The sequence below is a fragment of the Neoarius graeffei genome, chromosome 22, assembly GCF_027579695.1.
Source record: "Neoarius graeffei isolate fNeoGra1 chromosome 22, fNeoGra1.pri, whole genome shotgun sequence".
NCBI classification, from domain to species: Eukaryota; Metazoa; Chordata; class Actinopteri; order Siluriformes; family Ariidae; genus Neoarius; species Neoarius graeffei.
Window position 1 is genome coordinate 3,661,915 of NC_083590.1, and position 20,726 is coordinate 3,682,640.

The 20,726-nt window shown below is 40.3% G+C and overlaps 1 long non-coding RNA gene across 1 annotated transcript; it reads left to right on the top strand.

The window, feature by feature from the left end:
* The first annotated feature begins 3,305 nt into the window (after positions 1–3,305).
* LOC132870547 (uncharacterized) lies at positions 3,306–5,138 on the top strand. Its single transcript, XR_009651126.1, has 4 exons — positions 3,306–3,374; positions 3,557–3,602; positions 4,347–4,438; positions 5,062–5,138. It is a non-coding gene; the product is annotated as an uncharacterized LOC132870547 (long non-coding RNA).
* Positions 5,139–20,726: the final 15,588 nt, after the last annotated feature.

The window sequence follows — 20,726 nt, forward strand, 5'->3', positions numbered from 1 at the left end:
GCGCAGGTTTGATCAGCCTGTAGCTGGCCGCCTGTGGTGAGCGTGTATAGTGTTTAAAGGCAGAAACACCCCATGACCCAGAGGAACACTACTGATGATGCACCCTAAATTCAACTTACAACCCATCATTCACTAAGGTTTAGCTCAATTGTGCTGAGTAGATCAGGGAGGCAGCCCCAGCAACCAACAACCACAACCTAAGTTCAACTAAGCATCCATCATTTATCTAGTCTACCACTCTTCATACACCAAATGTTGCTGCCTTGGCACCAACCAACAAACTCCAAAATGTTGCTGCCCCAGCAACCAACTAACACCAATGTTGTTGAGGGGACAAGAAAAAAAGCCCTGGCAACCAACAAACTCCAACAGCTCCTAAATTCAACTTTTTGTCAGGTTTTCTGCACAAGGAATGTAACATCTCATCCTGCGTTTTTTAAATCTCACTGTGTGTAATGTGGCCAGAAAAGTTAAAATGTTTTTTTTTTTTGGTAAAACTAGCCCAGTCAGTCTTGACTTGAAATTCTGCCCTACATATTTTTGTGTTTGTGAACCCTGCTGTATGAAATGTACTACAGTTTGTAACTACTACACCAAAATATTGCAGTGACATACATCTTTTTTTTTTAGATTCATCAGGGTCTTCTACATCTGCTGTCCCTCATCACCGAAGAGATCGATAGTCCAGAGATCCCAGCAGTAATTGAAAAAAATAGAGGAATGTAAGAAACTATCAGCAGGGGTCAAGGGGGCTGCAAGCCCCCTGAAGCTGTTGAGATTTTAACATTTAAAGATGCTATAGAACACATTTTTTACATAGATTTAACATAGAAAAGCAACAGAATTTAACAATAATGTGTATCTATTTGATGCCATATTTTGTAATCAGTGACATAAGTGGCAAAAAAAATTGTTATTTATAAAAATTAGATGAAAATGTAGCTTTGAAGAATATACTTCTTCTAACCCGGACACTGTTCCGCTATCTCTTTTATGGACGATATCTTTTTTCCATGACATATTGAATTAAGTTCAACGCATTAGAAACAAAAGCACGAAAGGAGTTAAAACACATTTTCTAGCAAATGCGCGCAGCCATATTGTTTTCTCGTTCAGCAGGGCTATTCAATTAGTTTTCCATTTGGGCCACATTTCAAATCCAAGAACTTGAAGTGGGCCACAAATTTTCCGTGGTCACGAACAAGTGGTAATTTTTCAGTTTTCAAGTAGCCTACAAGGTCTATTATATTATATTTCATTTTTAGCCTTCAACTTAACATTGAATATTCAAAATGCACACAAACAACTCTCTTTCCCATCTCCTTTATTTAAAACAAACAAACAAAAAAATAGAACATTTATCTCAACATTTCTCATTGATATGCTTGTCAGGCTACTGATACTAAACAGAACACAGCTTTAGCCCACAGCTGCCGTTGACTTTAGTGAGAGAAGTGACATTTCTTGTTTTGCACAAGATCTGTGATGTTTGGTTCATAAGATGTCAATGCAATCGCGACACGTTGATTGAGAATGCATATGTGGCAGCGGGGGCGTGGTCAAGCGCCGGTCTGTGACAGGAGGGCGGAGTCAGGGAAGGTAAGTGGCAGAATCACTACACCTGTCGTTAATTCATGTGTTTAAGGAGAGAGAGAGAGGGAGAGCAGAGGGAGCTCTCTCCACAACTAGACGACTGATGTGTGTGCGTGTGTCTGAGTGTGTGTGAGAGAGTGCAGATATACGCTGAAAAGCTAAATGAAAGCGAGTTTTGTCCTGCCGTCCTTCTGTGCTCCACCCACCTACACGAACTGTCACAGTGGTGCCGAAACCCGGGACGAGCACACCACTGGGACAGTTCGTGTAGGTGGGTGGAGCACAGAAGGACGGCAGGACAAAACTCGCTTTCATTTAGCTTTTCAGCGTATATCTGCACTCTCTCACACACACTCAGACACACGCACACACATCAGTCGTCTAGTTGTGGAGAGAGCTCTCTCTCTCTCTCTCTCTCTCTCCTTAAACACATGAATTAACGACAGGTGTAGTGATTCTGCCACTTACTGTACCTTCCCTGACTCCGCCCTCCTGTCACAGACCGGCGCTTGACCACGCCCCCGCTGCCACAGCATATTTGCTAACTATTTGCATTTTACTGAGTTAACAGTACCTGGGAAATAATAAAAGTGCAAAATAACTATTATAACATCATCTATTTATTGATATTCAGTAAATTAAAATACATATATTAAGTTTTGGAGACTGGTGAATGGTATTTTACTTTTAAAGGTGAAGCATCACGTCGGCCGCATCCGGGCCGCGGGCCGCCAATTGAATAGGCCTTGCATACAGTCTCACGGTATTTACATCAATTTAACTTCCGAGTGTTCCCGAATGTCAACGAGAACAAACGAAGCTGACAAAAACATCGCTAAACAAGCAAACCAAATCAGAACGTATTCTGCTGGTCATTCTACTTAAACAAACATATTTTTAATGGATATACAAGAGATTAAAAAAAAAAAAACACCACCACTTTGGCTAGAAAAATAGCGGAATTCTGCTAAATAGCGGACTTCTGGGATCCCTGGATAGTTGAAGACCTACTGTTTTTCTTGAAAGTACTGGTCACACCGGTCGTCCAAAGATCGTCGTATCTCAAGACCACTTACAACATTTACTAGATATAGACCTCTCTGTATCCTGTATTGCCAAATTACTTGGTGTATCAGAGAGAACAGTATATCAGAGGATGGAGCAGTGGGGTTTGTCAATGTCACAGACCTACAGTCAAATCTCTGATGATGAGTTGGACCACCTGACCACCCAAATAAAAATCACAGCTCCAAACTCAGGTTGGTACTTGACAGCCACCATAATTCTTTCCATGAAACACAAATTGCTTACCCATTCTTGCCCATAGTGCAGATCACTATATTGTCTCTTTTTCTACTAAATGCCACACACAGCCCAGCCCGTACATACTCCACTACTCACACTCCCACCACTTGACATGTACAGAAACTGTTGCAATTCCTGCAGTTCAAGCACATCTCGTTTGTTTCATTGCAAATCCATTGTAGTGATGCAAAAAAGCCATTAGGATGAAAATTGTGTTGGTGTTCCAATATTTATGTAGGGAACTGTATATTAGAAACTATCCCTTTCTATTCCACAGGTTCTGTCATGGTTAGAGGACGGTTACGTGCTCAGGGATACAAAATCCAATGGACAAGGGTGTGGGATTCAATGCACCGGATAGATTCACTTGGGATCTATGAGAGAATGCAGCAAGTCAGATGCATAGTGAGAAGAACATACAAAGTGCCTGCACCGTTGTCTCTGGTTCATATTGACACCAATCATAAACTGATACGGTAATTATATCCCCGAAACGCAAAGTGTTTTTGGTCCGACCGCCGCCGCCATATATATTTTGTGTTGACGCGATAACTTTTGACCGGTTGTACAGATTTGGCACAAATTTTGTATGCTAACACTTTACAATTGGTACATGAAATGATTCAATTTTGGAACTATTTTTACTTTACTTTTTCAGATATGGTCTGGTGATCTTCGGAGCCATTGACGGCTTCTCCAGAAAAGTTAGTATTGCACCCTCAAAGGAAATTTGTGGGTTAGAACGACTGTTTATAAATGTTAACCTATACATTGTAACACATACCAAGGAGCTGTAACCATATAATACTTCATTCATTAAAACACCCCAAGGTACAGTGCCCTATATAATTATTGACACCCCTGGTTAACTTGTGTTCTGTAGCTCCTATTTTTTCCCTAAATAATATAGGACAAAGTAGAGAGAAGTCGACAATCCTAACTGTAATTCAAGTGCATTCATTAAGTGAGAAAAAACCCCACATCAAGAAATAAATATTTTACATGAAATCATAGTCCTACTCATCACCTTCATTGCTACCTTCACAATTTTGCTTTCTGGTGCTTTTAATTGAGCAGATAGTGGGCCAAACCAGACTACCATTCCGTACCTGATTAGACTTTCCATTACCGCATTATAGAATAATGACATGATCCTGGTGATTACTCCAAACAACCTAAGTCTCCTTAGAAAATTTAATCGCGGGTTCACAGATGCTCTACATGTGCACTCCATTTAAGCAGGTTGTCTATGTGGATAGTATCCACTGGATACCCAGATACTTAAAGGATGCTACTTGCTCAATAATGCCATTATTTATTACCACTGAATCAAAATAAACATGCACCCTTGTCCAGGCTGATTTACCACTGTTCCAGTTATTTTAAACGTCTTGATTCCTCTGACAGTAGACATGGCCTCATATAGTTTTTAACTTATTTTCTTGTAGGTGATGTACTTACGGGTTGCAAACAACAACCAAGCGGCCACGGCTTTGGAGTTTTTCCTTGAGGGTGTAGAAACTCATGGCTGTCCATCAAGGTATTTTATTTTGGCATATTGACAATGGCCTAAGCACTCTGTTAGTACTGACATTACCAACATGTATCCCTAGTAGGCCTAAACATTCATAGGCCTATTCTACAGGGTGTCTCAAAAAATGTACTCACACTTTGAATGACGAGAAAACCTTTATTTATGAACATAGAGTGAAATGGAATAGCTTCGAATACAGAAGACAAATGTAATTGAAGAATCATGTTCGCAAATGTTCAAATTGATGACCATTATTGTCCAGACAACGCTGATAACGCGCACCAAGGGATTCGCAAACATCACGAAACAGGTCATTAGGAATATCGCGACATTGTCTTTCAATTTCCAATTTCAATGCATCAATTGTTCTTGGTTTGGTGCGATAATTTCCTGCCATGCTGTGATTAATTAATTACACATGCAACACAAAAAAGGCAGCATGTTAGGGACAGTTAAAGTGTGAGTAAATTTTTTTTTGAGACACCCTGTATATAATAACCCTGTTTCCAGCACCTTGTAAGATAAAGTTACTGTATACTGTTTCTATAGAAAACCTAATGTAAATCAAGTTTAAGTTGAAGTACTGATGTCATTGATTCATGCCCTGCTTCAAATCTATACAATCTTAGAGTTCGAGGAGACCAAGGAGTCGAAAATGTCGACATTGCCCGTTACATGTTTACGGTCCGTGGTTGTGGCAGGGGAAGTTTTATCTCTGGCAAAAGCGTCCGTAATCAGCGGTATGTCTTTTTTTTTTTTACTTCAGTTCACAGGCTTGTTGCCAACCCCCCCACCCCTATTCCACAAACTGTCAAGCCAGTCACCTTGTCCTCCCCAAACACATACACACACAGGACTGCTACATTCACTTAAATTCACTTGTCCAAAACACTGCTTTATTGAAATGCGCCTGCTTACTACTTGAATACGAGAGTAAATCATTTTTTTTTGTCTGTATCTGTTTTCAGTATTGAGCGCCTATGGCGAGATGTATGGAATGCTGTCTCCAGACTCTATTATGACCTGCTCCACACCTTGGAGGAGGATGGGCTGCTTGACCCAGCAAACAGCACATCTCAGGGTGGCCGCGGGTCCTTAAAAAGTCTTAAATTTAATTTTCCTAAAATAAGGCCATTAAAAAGTCTTAAATTTCAAATCCCGTGGTCTTAAATTTTCAATCTTAAATTTATGGAGATTTTACTCAGTCACATCATTAAAATGTGGTACACTTTGGATGGGGAAAAAGTTTAATCGTTTTTGATGCTCACAGTTGTACCGCGCAGGCTCCGAATCCACTGGTTGCTAGACACACGCGTGCTTGACAACCACTCAGTCAGGGCTTTCCACTAAGGCTCATACTAGCCAGCCATGACAAATAAGTAGCCAGCCGGGGGGGGGGTAAACACAAAACTAGAGGCGACAATCCCCCTGTGTGAAATGGTGAGAGTGCTGCAGGGCGCGTATCGCAGGCTATGAGGCTCCGATGCCTGTGTAAAATGGTGAGAGTGCTGCAGGGCGCGTATCGCAGGCTGTGAGGCTCCGATGCCTGTGTGAAATGGTGAGAGTGCTGCAGGGCGCGTATCGCAGGCTATGAGGCTCCGATGCCTGTGTGAAATGGTGAGAGTGCTGCAGGCGCGTATCGCAGGCTATGAGGCTCCGATGCTCTGAGCCTGTGTGTGTGAGAGAGAGAGAGCAGCCCCGCCCCTCTCTGCTCCCTGAGTGGAGCTCGTCGCCTTGGTAACGGTGCTCAGGTGCAGGGAAGAGACACAATATGACAAGCAAAGAGCACTTTTTCTCAGAGTTCCCTCTCCTCGAACAACGGGGATTTACACAGAAACGGAAGGAGCTGTTCACAAAATTCTTGCACATTGAGAGCTACAAGGTTATCATGAACACATTGATATAATTTTTTTGTCCCTAGTGTAAAAAATGTGGACAATAGAGCGAGTTAAAAACAAGTGACTTTTCTGATTTTGTAGTAAAAGCGCTGACAGGTTTATAATGGGAGTCTATGGGGCAGCGCACCTGTCCTCTCCTTACTTTCAGGCTTCTCATTCACAAACTGTAAATCCTATCGCTCATGTAGACACATTGTGTGAATCAGGACAAGTGTGGCTACTACTTTTGAGAAAATTATGTGTGTAGAGTGAAATTTGTGGCTGAAAACACAGTTTAAATGAGAAAGTTTGAGCTTTTTTTTCAAGCTCTCCACACTCTAACTTAACGAGCTCCACTGAAGTGTAACGCCATAGACACCCATTATAAAGCTGGAATTTCTCCAGAACTGATCGGGAGGAAACACAAAACAAACTCCTGTGCACGCAGGATTAAATGCATTTTCCACGGACGTTTTATTTATTCACTTTACTCAAATACAAAGTAAAATGGCAGTAAATCTTCTTTCTTTTCTTGCGTATTGCATTATGAGGCGTTCCTGGCTTGTAAATCTCTTATTTTCGGTGCATGACACATTCACGCAGCTGAGCATGCTATGAATTAACAACGACAGCGGTCTGCAGTGGTGGCTACACAATTACACACTCAGCGAACATTTCTCCATTTGTGTATGAAAATACACTCCAACGACTCTGTTTGGTTTCATTTACAACCAACGGTGTCTTTTGATGCCAGCACGTAATTGAACGAGAGAAGACTGGTTTACTGGAGACAAAATAAGCGTTATCTCTGCTTCTATTCCCTCCGATGTCGCCTCCGCCGAGTGCGCGCACACACCGCATGTCGGGGCCGCGGATGAGTTACTCTCCCTTGATCAACGAAGTCGGCGGGGAATTTGTGGTTATTATCGGTACAAACAGCGCGAATCACAAATGAGTGCGGTTCAGTTTGACATTATTGTCAGTCCGTGAGATAAACATTTAATTTTATTAAAATCAAAAATTAATATTTGGAGCCTGTGGGCTACAAAAATAATAGTCATTAAAGTAGCTGGCTGGACTTAATTGTGTAGTCGGCTGTATGGCCGGCAGCCGGCTCTTGTAGAAAGCCCTGCTCAGTGCCTGATCTGTTGATGGATGGTAGTCCGAGCCACAATGGGTAAATGTAAATTTAATGATCACTGGCTGCAAGATGCAAAATACTCGTGGTGGCTGAAAGCTGTACCCAAAGATGCCAACGAGGCATACTGTGTAGCATGCTGTAAGACTTTTAAGTTGGGCACAGTGGACTCTCATATGAAGAGCGCCAAGCACGTTGCTTTTGCTAAAGGCCGCGAGCATCAGCCTCAAATATCCAACTTCAGCGCTGCCACCACTAACGGTCGTGGAGAAGAGGATAGATCTGCGAGATGGAAGAGAATATTGTGTGTGTGTGTGTGTGTGTGTGAGAGAGAGAGAGAGAGAGAATATATTCTGTTGCGTGCGTGTGAGAGAATAGTATTGTTTGTGTGTGGGTATCGTTCCAAGTGTTTTAAGAAGTGCAAGTGAGCATACCTTTCAAGTGAGTGAGCCGAAGTTTCAAGTGTATGTGCATTCACATTGTTTAACTGTTGTTTTCTGCATTGTTGTTTGACCAAAGATGGAATTGAACAATTCTGCTTACAATGTGACTCCCCAAGCAGAGAAAATAATAATTAAAAAACCTGTTGCATTGGATTCTGTGTGTGTGACTTCTTTCACATTTTCACATTGTTACACTGGATTCAAACATTGTGACTGCATTCTGATTGTCACATAGTTACAAGTTTATCCTTATATTGTGTTCCGAGTGTGTGAATGCCTGTCAAGGAAAATAAATGAAGTACTTCTACTAGAATAGTGTTTTCTGGTGAATGTTTACAAGAACAATAAGTTACATTAAATTATATAGTTTTTTTTTTTTTCAAAAGAGTACGTTTTTGCGTGACTTTAGATTTGGTCTTAATTTTTTTTGGAACATGGTATGAAAAAGTCTTAAAAAGTCTTAAATTTAACTTGGACAAACCTGTAGACACCCTGCAATATGTTTTCCTTCCCCGCATTCAAATGGATCTGGATGCATTCATTGAAGGGTGGAACAGTCATTCGATGCGCACAGAGAGCAACCGTACTCCCAACCAGCTGTGGACCATGGGCATGATCCAAACACCTGTCGAGGCCCCAGACTACATTGAGGTACTAAATGCTCTGTCGTGTTTGATAGGTCATTGCAATGACATTAACATTGTTAATGTGCTTAAGAATTCAAAGGTACCTTGAGTATTAATCCAGATTAACACTTCCATTTGTATTGTGTATTGATGAAGAGTGAGTACATTTACAAACATAGCTCTGCGTTTACATTGAAGGGGCTTGGTGTTACGCCTGAAGACTGGGAGAGCATGGGTGTCATTCCAGACGCCCACACTGGTGTTGTCCTGCCATCAACTGATTGTCCCCTGGATGACAATGGAATGGCAGCCCTTCAGCAAACAGTGGACCCGACAGCAGCCTCAGAGAGTTATGGGTGTGATCTCTATCTGATGGTTGTTCATTTTTGTCAGTCTATTCTCAGTTAAAGTTTTCTGGATTAGGTTTCCTCAATGTCATTTTTGTCCAGCGTTTTTTTTTTTTTTTTTTGCCAGGGCGAAAGAAGAACAGGGTTACATCCAGGGTGAGCAACAAATTGTAGACAGTAATTTTTTTTGTTTGTTTTGTCTGACAGATTTTCATTTCTCTGACAAAATACAAAATGTTCTGTTTGGTGTTAAAATAAACCCTGTTTTGGCTTGGCACAATCTTGTGTAATCTTTTTAATGTCATGCACCATCCTGTTTTAGAATTTCTATATACTCTACATTTCAATGAAGATGGATGCTTATTGTGATGTTTTGAATGCCTACCTCAAATAGCTGACACCTTGCAGGAGCACTCTAGCTAAGCTAGTTTACAGACATCTTTATTTACCATTTTACCTGCTTGGCCAATGATGTGGGGGTAATCTGTACAATAAGGCACACTGTAATTTAACAACTGAATTGCAAAAACGAATGGCCAATCATACGGCCAGCCACGATAAATAGGTCAACTTCTAGTACTGCTTCAGATGTAGCCGGTAGCAGATGGGTTTTTTCGCCCTCAAAAAGTAGAGTGATGTTGGTTACATCTAAACAAGAAAAAAAACAATGCAGAAACAGGCAAAGGAATGAATGTCCTCAGAATAATAATGCTTTCACATTGAGGTCACATTGCATTCATTTTCACATTGCAGTTGCATTAATCGCAAAAACTCAGAAAATATTACCACTCTTGATATTGAAGCCTTGCTGCAGTTTCGAGATCACCAAGCTGAGGTAGTGTCGCTCCACTCCCACAGCGGGATCACCTAACAATTAAATCACACAATATAGTCATATAAATCACACTGTTTTAAACTGACATTTACATAATACTGTATTTTGTGACGCTGTGGCCCACTGTGATTACCCTTTAAACTACAGTGGAGTGGTCGTGCCCAGTTCATGTCAGGGACTTTGTAAAGCAGAAGGATGTCACGAGTTTGCATAACCAAATCAGTTCCTAGGTCAATGCAAGCGCGGATGGGAAATTCTCCAGCAGCTTCTTGTAGGAGTTCACGTTTAAACAGTGTTGCTGCAGCTGATGCTGCCTCGACAGCTTGCCAATCTGTAAACAATGTACATGTCAAAAGGATAATTATGGTACTCATTGATGCTATGCACAAGGGCAACACGACGTTACCAGTACCAGAATGCTAATACCTTTGTGTGTGGTGAGGGACTGTATAGAGCAGTGCTAGTTGAGGGGCTCTGTAGGTGTCCAGATGGCCTTGAAACAAACAGACATACAGATTTAGGCATGTATTAATGCATGCATGCGTGCTACCTAGGCACCACCAGGACAATACAGAGAGAAACATATTGGTACCACACAAAGTTGACATCTACCCGTCTCCACATGTGCTCGCATGTTCAGAAAGCAGGTTGAGCGGAAATTGTTCAAAACAAATTGGACAGCTAGCCTGAAACAAAACATGCGTTAAACACATTACATTCACATACACCAGAAGTACTTCTTAAACAGTAAATGCAATTGGTTGTTAGCCAAAAGTGTTATTCAATTAAAAACATTAATAAAAATACCAACCTTCTCTATATATACACACATCAGGCAGCCCGCCATTATTTCCTTCTTCTTCTTGAGGTGTATCCTATGAATGACAAACAAATTATGACTGAGTTACAGTACTTCAAATCATGAAGTTATTTAATTCTATTCATACCAATCCATACTTCACAAACATAGAATGGAAAAAAGAGAGGAAGCTTCTTTCCACAAGCTTGGATCACTTAATTAATCCACCTTCCACCACCCACTCCTCACCATTACACCACAACCAGACGACTTCAAGCCAACCCCACAAACAATGTCATGAGCCTGTCGACCCCCCTCACCCCAAACAGTGTCCATGTGCCACAGCCACAAATAGCTCCATGTATGTGACAAACATCCTTGTGTCCTACAAGTGTAATGGAATGATTACCTCTACGCAGGACTTAATATGCTCAACAAGCAGTTGAATTTGCATACACTGTCCACAAGTCTTGCATGAAGATTTGGGCATTTTCTGGAACTCTGCTGCATCTGGGGGCAGAGGAGTCATATCTAGGGTCTCCTGAAGCGGAATGATATAAAGCACATGTTTGCCATTGGCTGTGTTGGCCTTGAGCATTTTTCCTGAATAGCCACTCGAGCCTTGGACCAAAACAGAGAGGGTTCTCTGTCCACCCCCACCTAGAGTTAGCACAGAAAACAACATGAAGTATGCAGAGTAAGTGGTGTTACTGTCAAAAAAGGTCAAAGATAAGTAGTACAGTGGTGCTGAACCTTTGTGAGCCCTTACGAGTTTACCCAAATTCATCCCAAAGGTGTTGTTACATCAGGTTGAGGTCAGGTAAGGACAGGCCATTTCAGTTTGTTCAACTCTCTAAGCCAAGGCTAGCACACATTTTAAAAAAGGATACCTTCACCAAACACACTTGCCACTTACAGTACTTGGATATGTGCCCATGAAACTTTGGCAATATAGTGCAATAAGTCATTTGATGAACAGAGTTTAGTGAAATGAAAGAAGCTGTTGATGCCAAATTTAAAGCCACGCTAGACAGTTCATGCAAAGGCGATTAACTTGAAAATGTTGCCCAGTTCAGCTTTAAAGTGACCAACAGTAAAACTCAAATGAACCATTATTACTACACAGTACCTGATGATTTGTAGAGAAGCCATCCTCCAGACAAACCCCTCATTTTGGGGTATTCCTCAAGAAGAACCCTGGTAATCTGTGGAGACATTGAGATATGAGAGCTTAGCCTTTATATGCTGTTCTGTTAAAAAAGACCCTTTTTACGCATTTACTGAACACCCTGGTGGTTGCTGGTTTTAAATGAATCGGTCAGAGTTTCAGCGTGCGGATGTCTATTTCTTTTCTGTCATTGATATGCTTCTGTCCTGCAACTGGCCTCAGTGAGTTGGGATGTGCATGCATTTACTTTAAGATTTTTTTGGTCAGATTGCCTAAAGACTTGATGAAACGATATCCTTCACAGTAGGCACAAACAAAAGTTGTTGGACCGACTTGCAATTACTTTTGAAATGACCGCAATATGAAATTAATAGAAGTTTAATTTTTATCCAGGACCTGAGAGACATCTGCACACACACTTCACTCCATCTGTAATGTGCTTCTGAGCCAATTGTTCACATGACGCATATTAAATAGAAGAATGCAAGTCCACTGTCTGAATTATGGAAGTCCACACACTAACACCTTACAGTACAGTATTCCCTCGCTACTTCGCGCTTCATGTATTGCGGCTACACTACATCGCAGATTTTTAAGTACATTACGTCATTTAATTACAGCCATATTCCGCAAATCCGGGAGTCAAACAATAAGTGCGTGAAGGCTTTTCAAAAAACCTCTGATTTGAAATAGCCAGTTTGTACAGTGTCCTTCTTTCCCGTTGATGATGTTAAAACAGAACAATAAAAGAGATACGAAATGCACATTTCTGCCAAGCGTGGCGTTGCTTTAGAATCCACAGGGAAAAAAAATACAAAGTCTGCATGCAACAATGCTTGTGTTCTTGATAACAAGAGAGCAGCTTTTCGACAACCTGGTCCTGACTTCATGACTGCGTGTTACCATGGATGCTTACATGGATGCTTACACGCTTTGAAATAGGGTGTCGCTACTTCACGGATTTCACACTTTGGGGGGGGGTGTCACGGAACGCATTAACCACAATAAACGAGGGAATATTGTACGTGATACAACACATATCTACTGAGAGGCCTGAGCCGTTTTCACATTGCTTTGCCCTCATTTTTCTCTGCAAATAATATGAAGAGAAAAATGTCTGAGGAATGTCTGTCCACTCCCCCATCCCGTCAGTCTCAACAAGTTAAAACCAAGAAAAGTGAAGAGGTGCACACTCTGTGCCCCCCTCAATTACCCAGAAACCTAGATGCCACTAGCGGCAGGAAATGTACTTCACTGCTAGGAAAGGTATAATGACCTTCCATAGGGCTTTTGAATTGATGCCGCCACCGCCGCTTTTAGTAGACAGATTAAGGGTCACCCAGCAATTAATGTAAATGCCCCAGGCTTGATCCATGATTAATGTGCCATTGCAAAAATACAGACACACACCTCATTATGATCTGCATTTTCTTGAATGTTCACAGTTCTTCGGCCGAGTCCAGCCTGCAGTAGCTGTAATTCATTTTTTGGTGAGTTGTTTGTGGCCTCAGCGAGCAGGCAGAAATTTAATTCAAGTGTTTTGCCTAGAGGAGTGACTAAAAGGGGAGTAGGTCTTGTCCTCCGACGCATGTGGGCTGGAAATGCCCTAACAATGACAGAACACAGAACAACAGCCACAATAAAACACAAAGCACATAAAAAAACAATTATAGGCCTCACTTTTTCATCCAAATGAGTGAACATACGATTGTAGCAAAAGCAAAATACTTGGGCCATATCATTAGAAATGACTCATGATGATTACATCCAGCGTCAGTGTTGCAAACTGGATGCTCAAGTGAATGTTTGCATGCAAATTCTACAGCATGTGTGTACAAATGATGAAGTACTGAACTGCACTGTATACAGCTCAGCTATGCTGTAATTACAGCAAAGGAAACATGAATAAGATGACATATAATGGTGTTCTTAAAGTATTGCTGTAAGGTGGGAGGGCTAGTGCTGATGCTTTGTTTGTGACATGTTCCCATGGTCCAGGCTCTAACGAGGAACCTCATGTATATATTACGCGTAGCTTAACTGAATCAAGAAATGGAATTATAACGTGCTTCAGTAACGTTAAGGAAAGTGATGCTCGATATTGCTCCGACATCTGAAATATCGGAAGACCCATATATAATCTATTTTATTTCTAATGGGCCTTACCTGTGTGTGTGTGTTGGTATGTCTATATGATTGTATTATAATGCATGTCTGTGTACAATTTGGATAAAGTTATAAATTGGAAAAAGGTTTTACTACATTAAATAACATGACAAAGCATATGGTTATTGTTGTGGCATGTTTCAGATTATCTTACTGACTAATATAGACATTGTAGCCTACCTTTGCATGTCACGGACGTAGGACCCAACAGATTGTGTGATAGTTGACATGGGTTGGGGTTGAATATGCTGGGGTTGGACAGGCCGTTGTTGGGCAAAAGATGACGGAGGAGACGACTATGTGCATATATATATATACACTCACTCAGCTGGATAGTACAGTGGTAATGCTCACTGACTACGACGCAGGAGATCAGGGTTCGAATCCTGGTCGGGGCAAAACATCATCCAGTAAGGGTCCTAAGGCAAGACCCTTCATGATATATCAGCCTACCTCAGGAATGAGTGAAGACATAACTGATAGAGTCATACCAGCTCAGACATCGCCCGGGTCAACAAGGTCTGCGTCAGTTGCTAGGCAAACTGATGAGAAATGGGCTACTGGAACAAGACATTGGTGGACGAGGACAGAAAATACAGATTTGCTGGAATGCTACTATACAAGCAATCCCAGAGAGAGGGGATACATGCAGCGAATGTGGGACCATTGGATACTTCGAAACCCACAATCAAGGCTAACAAAGAAACAGCTATTAGCCCAGTGTTCCAACATCCGTAATTGAAATCTACTATCACAACTAGAGATTAATGAAATACAACAACGATGCTACGGCAAGGGGGAGCCAGGAAGACAGGTCAGCGGGGAGATGTCATCATCCCCACAACCAGAGATTGGGTACCAAGCTAACAGCTAACAGCCTCAACCAGGGACGCAGATAGGATTTTTGAACTGGGGGGGACTGAGCTGTCAGCAAATGATTCCATTTTGTGTATATATATACACACACTACCATTCAAAAGTTTGGGGTCACTTTGAAATGTCCTTATTTTTGAAAGAAAAGCACTGTTCTTTTCAATGAAGATCACTTTAAACTAATCAGAAATCCACTCTATACATTGCTAATGTGGTAAATGACTATTCTAGCTGCAAATGTCTGGTTTTTGGTGCAATATCTCCATAGGTGTACAGAGGCCCATTTCCAGCAACTCTCACTCCAGTGTTCTAATGGTACAATGTGTTTGCTCATTGCCTCAGAAGGCTAATGGATGATTAGAAAACCCTTGTACAATCATGTTAGCACAGCTGAAAACAGTTGAGCTCTTTAGAGAAGCTATAAAACTGACCTTCCTTTGAGCAGATTGAGTTTCTGGAGCATCACATTTGTGGGGTCGATTAAATGCTCAAAATGGCCAGAAAAATGTCTCAACTATATTTTCTATTCATTTTACAACTTATGGTGGTAAATAAAAGTGTGACTTTTCATGGAAAACACAAAATTGTCTGGGTGACCCCAAACTTTTGAACGGTAGTGTGTATACATGTTATTTCACCTCCCTCACTGCCATCACCAGGAACTACCTGCAGGCCAGGACAATGATAACATTTTAACATAGCCTATGGAAATCCAAAGTTTACACATTATCATCACGCACAGAAATTGCAAAACTGCAAAACTAGTTTTAAAACCGCTAAGTTCCAATTGTTAAACATAGCGAGAGGCTGGGCTACGTGTGTGTGTAAAGTGTAAACCAGTGCATCCTGACTTTCTAACTATGCCTGTGTGTTGCGTGAGCGGCAGTCAGTCAACAACTCTTCGCAAAGTTTCCTTATGAAACACTATGCTCGCTGAAATTATGGCAGGGAACGCCAGATTAAACATTAAAACTGCCTTCTGAGCACTGTATCTACAGGCTACTACCGAAAGAAGGAGGCTACCAGAAAGGCTTCTCTACTCCGTACGATTTTACTTTCACTACGACGTTACTTTGAACAGACTATCAAAAAATTGCAAGGTGATATGATAAAGTAAGGCACAGTTTACTTACAGTCTTTTTTTTTTTTAAACGATGCAATCGTTTTCTGCCTTTTGGCACCCTTCATCATGCCGTGTTGGGGTCCTGAACTAGCAGGAGCTGTCCCCGATATGCCTGTCAAACTTGTGGGTAACCATAGCAACCAAGCTCGAGCTCGCAACCTGTGCAGTCTGCGCAGTTGCAACTGTATATGCTGTGCACCTCAATAAACCGAATGGTAATTAGTCTTTTGATTTTTCCGTGAGGTTTACCTTTTGCAAAGAAAGGCAGCATAGACGTTTTCCTCCCTATAAGTGGGGGGGACCGAACGAGGTGAATTTAAATCTGGGTGGGACGAATCCCCCCCGTCCCCCCCTCTATCTGCGCCCGTGGCCTCAACACAAGAACTGCTGACCTGAGAAGGAAGGTTTCTGTGCTGAACTCATTTTCAGACAGAAGCAAATTCAACCTTTTCCTGAGAGTTTCAGCAGCTGGATAAATATTGTTCAGTATTTTAAACTGAATTTCTTTCACTGTGGGTGAAATTGGCCATCTAAGATAACTACAGTGTGTATTTGTTAGCGTTCCTCCATCGTCAGTTATTCTTTTGTAAATTTTTTTTTTAAATCAGGGAATAGCTTCCATTTTAAAACATTAATTCCTTTGTTAGATTTTCTTTCACCAATTTCCACTTCACCAATTTTCAATTCATGCAGTTTGACCGACACCTTTGAATATTCAAGGGTATTTTTTATCGTGAATCTTAAGGGAGGTGGAATAGCTCTACAAATTTGATTAAATTCTCTTTAGACACATTTTAAATGAAACTTTTCTACAAATGAATTAAATTGCATTAAATGTCCATTTTCATCCATTAGATCAGTAACATCTAAAATTTTATTTATTCCATTCTTGTTGAAATAAAGTCTTCCTATTAATAGTAATGGTTCTGTTATTCCACAAGGTTAAGTACGCTCACATTTGTGGACATAAAATAGTTTTGGTGAAATTGGGCAGCCTTGTCTGATTCCACGTAAAATCTTAAATTGAATAATTGATTGATTACCAATCATATCCAGAATCAGTCAGAGATGGTTTTGAATACATCTTCCCTTCATGAAGGCTGATTGATATTCGTCTACAAGTTTTACAAGTCCACGCTTTAGACGATTAGCAGATACTAAGGCAAGTAATTTATAATCATTGCATAGTAAGGTTATAGGTCTCCAGTTGTCTAGCAACAAGAAATCTTTTTTGGGTTTTGGTAGCAAGGTTATTAAGCCTGTCTTCATAGTCGGGGACAAACATCCTTTGTGAATGCATTCTAAAAATGCTCTATATAAATTTTTTAATATCCACCCAAAAGTATTTTAATTCAGATGTTAAGCCATCAATTCCTGGTGATTTACCATTTTTCATTTGTTTTAATGCAATTTCAATTTCTGTTATAGTTCATTCCTCATCAAGTGTATATTTGTCTTCTTCATCCAGTTTTTTGATGTCATCGTTGATGGGATAAAATAAGACGTCGCATTCTGATTTATTAAATTTAAGTTACAATAAACGAGCCAAATTTCATCCTGTACTCATTTCTGATCTTCTATTATATTATCATTGGTCATAAGCTTACTCATTTTTTTCTGAGTTTGTCTTTGATTTTCAAGTCCGAAGAAATACGATGGACTTTTTTCACCCTGTTCGATCCATCCAGCTCCTGGTCGAGTGGAAGCTCCATTTGCCTTTATTGTGTACATTTCGTCTAGTTGAGACTGCAGTGACTAATTCTGAAATGTTTTCGAAGGATAGTTGTATGTTATTTACTAATGTATTAATTTTATCAATCAGATCCTTTTGTTCTTGTTTCCTTATCCGTGAAAGTTTTTTACCCATGCCAATTGCTATTTGTTTGACCTTAAACCATTCCCATTGACTCCTATCAGACATGTCTAACTCTTCAACCTCCAAAATAAGAGACTTCACCTGATCACAAGATTCACTGTTCTGTAATTAGTTATTAAATTTCCAGATATGAGGAAGTGTAAAAAACCTAATTTCAGTCTATGACCATTTTTTACAGCAGTTTTCCTGTTCTTTAAAGTGTACAAAACTAAAATTAGACATTCTGTAAATCAATCCATCTGTTATTCTAAGTATGACAGTAATGATAAACTACATCTTTTACAGAAAAATACAATATTCATTTTACATGATCTTTTCAGTTTTATTAAATTACATACAAATTCATGTAAAATGACAGTAATTATCTGTAATTAAATTTGTAGTCTGGTATATTAAAGTTTGTCTATACTAACAATATTAACACTTCTCTGTAATTTTAAGGTAAATCTTATTAGTTTTAGATTTATGAGTACTTTTACATTCAAACTTCGTAATTAAATGTGGCTTTATATAAAAGGTTTATGTCCATACTAACAATATAATGTTTTTCTCTGTAAGAAGGTAAAGATTAGTTTTATATCTGTATACTTTTACAATCAAACTAAGTATGTAGCTCATTATATAAAGGTTTACATGCATGTCCATACTGATGTTTTTCTCTGTAATGTTAAGGTAAATCTTATTCACGATCTTGTTCACTAGTACTTGCATGATATGTATAAAAGTGCTGGTGTAGACTTATATACTTTAATATTCAAACTGTAATTCTGGATATAATGCCAATGAATCTGACAAAAATAAAATGAGGAAAGGCAAAGTCAGGAAAAAGGATTGCAATAGTCCAGGCAGGAAGTAGCAACAACGATTAGCTTCTTGCTGTTGAATGTTTTATTCAAACATTCATCAATGCATTTACACTTAATGATAAGGTCATCATGAACCCCCAGAGTGCTCTTTTGAATGAAGGGCCTCCAAATTGAAGCTTCAATTTGTGTGCCAAATAGGCCTAACACATGAAAAAGTCTGATGCACCTTATAGCTAACAAGAACATGCCAGCCGCAGAGTGAGACACTGAACAGAAATCTTCAATCTATTGCAAGTAAAAAAAATAAAATCAAGAAACAATATATAGAAAAAGGCTGTGCTTACAAAGAATGTCTCAAAGGAATTAACACTTCAATAACATTCAACTTATTTCAATGCACTGTTCTACTTGGAAACCTTTGGTCCTGGCATTCACATGGACACGTGTTTGTTCGGTGAGGTAGTGATCTCACCCTTTTACTCTGCCCATTCAAAATTGGCAATTTTGGAAATGAGGCTCAGCACCCTTGGGTTGACAGCATACTGACGTCCCTTTGCTTTTCACTCGACTTTGGTCCCTTGATCTGGGTTGATTCTGAAGATGCAGCTGTTGGAAAAACATTTAACACAAACCATTCAGAGAAAACTAATGTTGGCATTAAAGCCAGTGAAACAGCATCTTTACATACAAAGTTAATACGTTTTCACAAAGCTACACTATGCAATTTCCAATCATTAGAGGGGGTTGAGAGTAGAAATGCACCGAGACTCCTAACTTGAGCAGTATATATACGTACCGCATGTCTCAGAGCCTGTGAATATTCTCATTCAGCCAGGTCATAGTTATCGCGAGGAAACTTAATTGAACACAACTGGACTTGGTTATATGTCTTTGAAGACATTTCACCTAGGACAAGTCCTAGTCTAGTCCAGCCTAGTCAGACGAGTATGAACTGACGAAGAGGTGAAACATCTTCAAAAGACATATAACCAAGTCCAGTTGCATTCAATTAAATTTCCTTGAGATACACAGGTCAGAGTTATGAGCTGGGGAGGAGTTGCCAGGTTTGAATGCTGTGTTTACAAACAGCAACTGGCAAATTCTACATTATCTACCTGTAAAGCAGCGTGTGCATGCATTCTGAAAGTGTACCTCTGCAAGAACTCCAGAGTAGCGGCAAGTTCCACTGGGTAGTGAATGTTGTGCAGGTAATATATGAGCAGAACATCTGGAATTCTTTAGTGAAGCTGTTCGTTGACTATGACCTGGTCCACAGCAACCATGAACATCTTGGCAGTGAGTGGGGTATTACCTGAAAACAGTGCGAGAGTATTATTACCATAGCCAGTAAATAGTTTGCTACATGTATATGGATCCCTAATGGTTAAGTAAGCCAGGAGCTGTGTTCCACACACTGCAAAACAAAAACTGTGCCAAGTTTAAAAAAAAAAAAACCTTCAAGTTATGTAAAATGATTTCTCCAGCTCTAAACATGTTTTGCAGTGTACGGTACACTCCATGTGTGTAAACAAAGATATTAAAATAAGTCATAACATTATTTTTTGGCACACCTACCACAGACCACAACGCAGGGTGCCCATGGTAGCTTGGTGGTGTCCACATCAGTCGCAATGGTGGGGTCATTGACATTTACTAACATCTTCCTGCTCTTTAAAATGGACAAGAAGCATCAGTACAGCTGCACAAGTTTCATCACCTCCTGCCAGGGCTTGGTTCAGAATAGTGCCTGCTCTGCTGGACGGCTCAGTTTGAATAAACTGAAAATACCACAGGATTCTTCTGAACTTGGTGGCTGTGGACTCTTCAAAGCTGTCATCAATCTGGACACCTGTTAGTTCTCTGAAATGAAGCCTCATTCCAATTTCCTGGCAGAGGGAAAGGCCATTCCTTAAGGATCTCTTCTGTGTCCTTCAGTCCTGACAGTATGTCTCTCCTCTGTGAGGGAAATGTCTCAACCATCAGCCTTTCTATTTTCTTTGCATCTTTGTTTTTGAACATCTTCATTAGTTCTTGTTTTTGCTCATCTTTTGTTTCACCAGCAGGAAGTTCTGGGTCAGGATTAATGCAGCCATATGCATCTCTGCATGCTTTTTTTGCAGTCAGGAGTGTCACTTTCAGAAAGCCTTTTCTGGGCAGGAGCTTGGAGTCGTCTATAGTGATCAATCCGAGATATGAACTGTTTCACAAGTGAGTCAT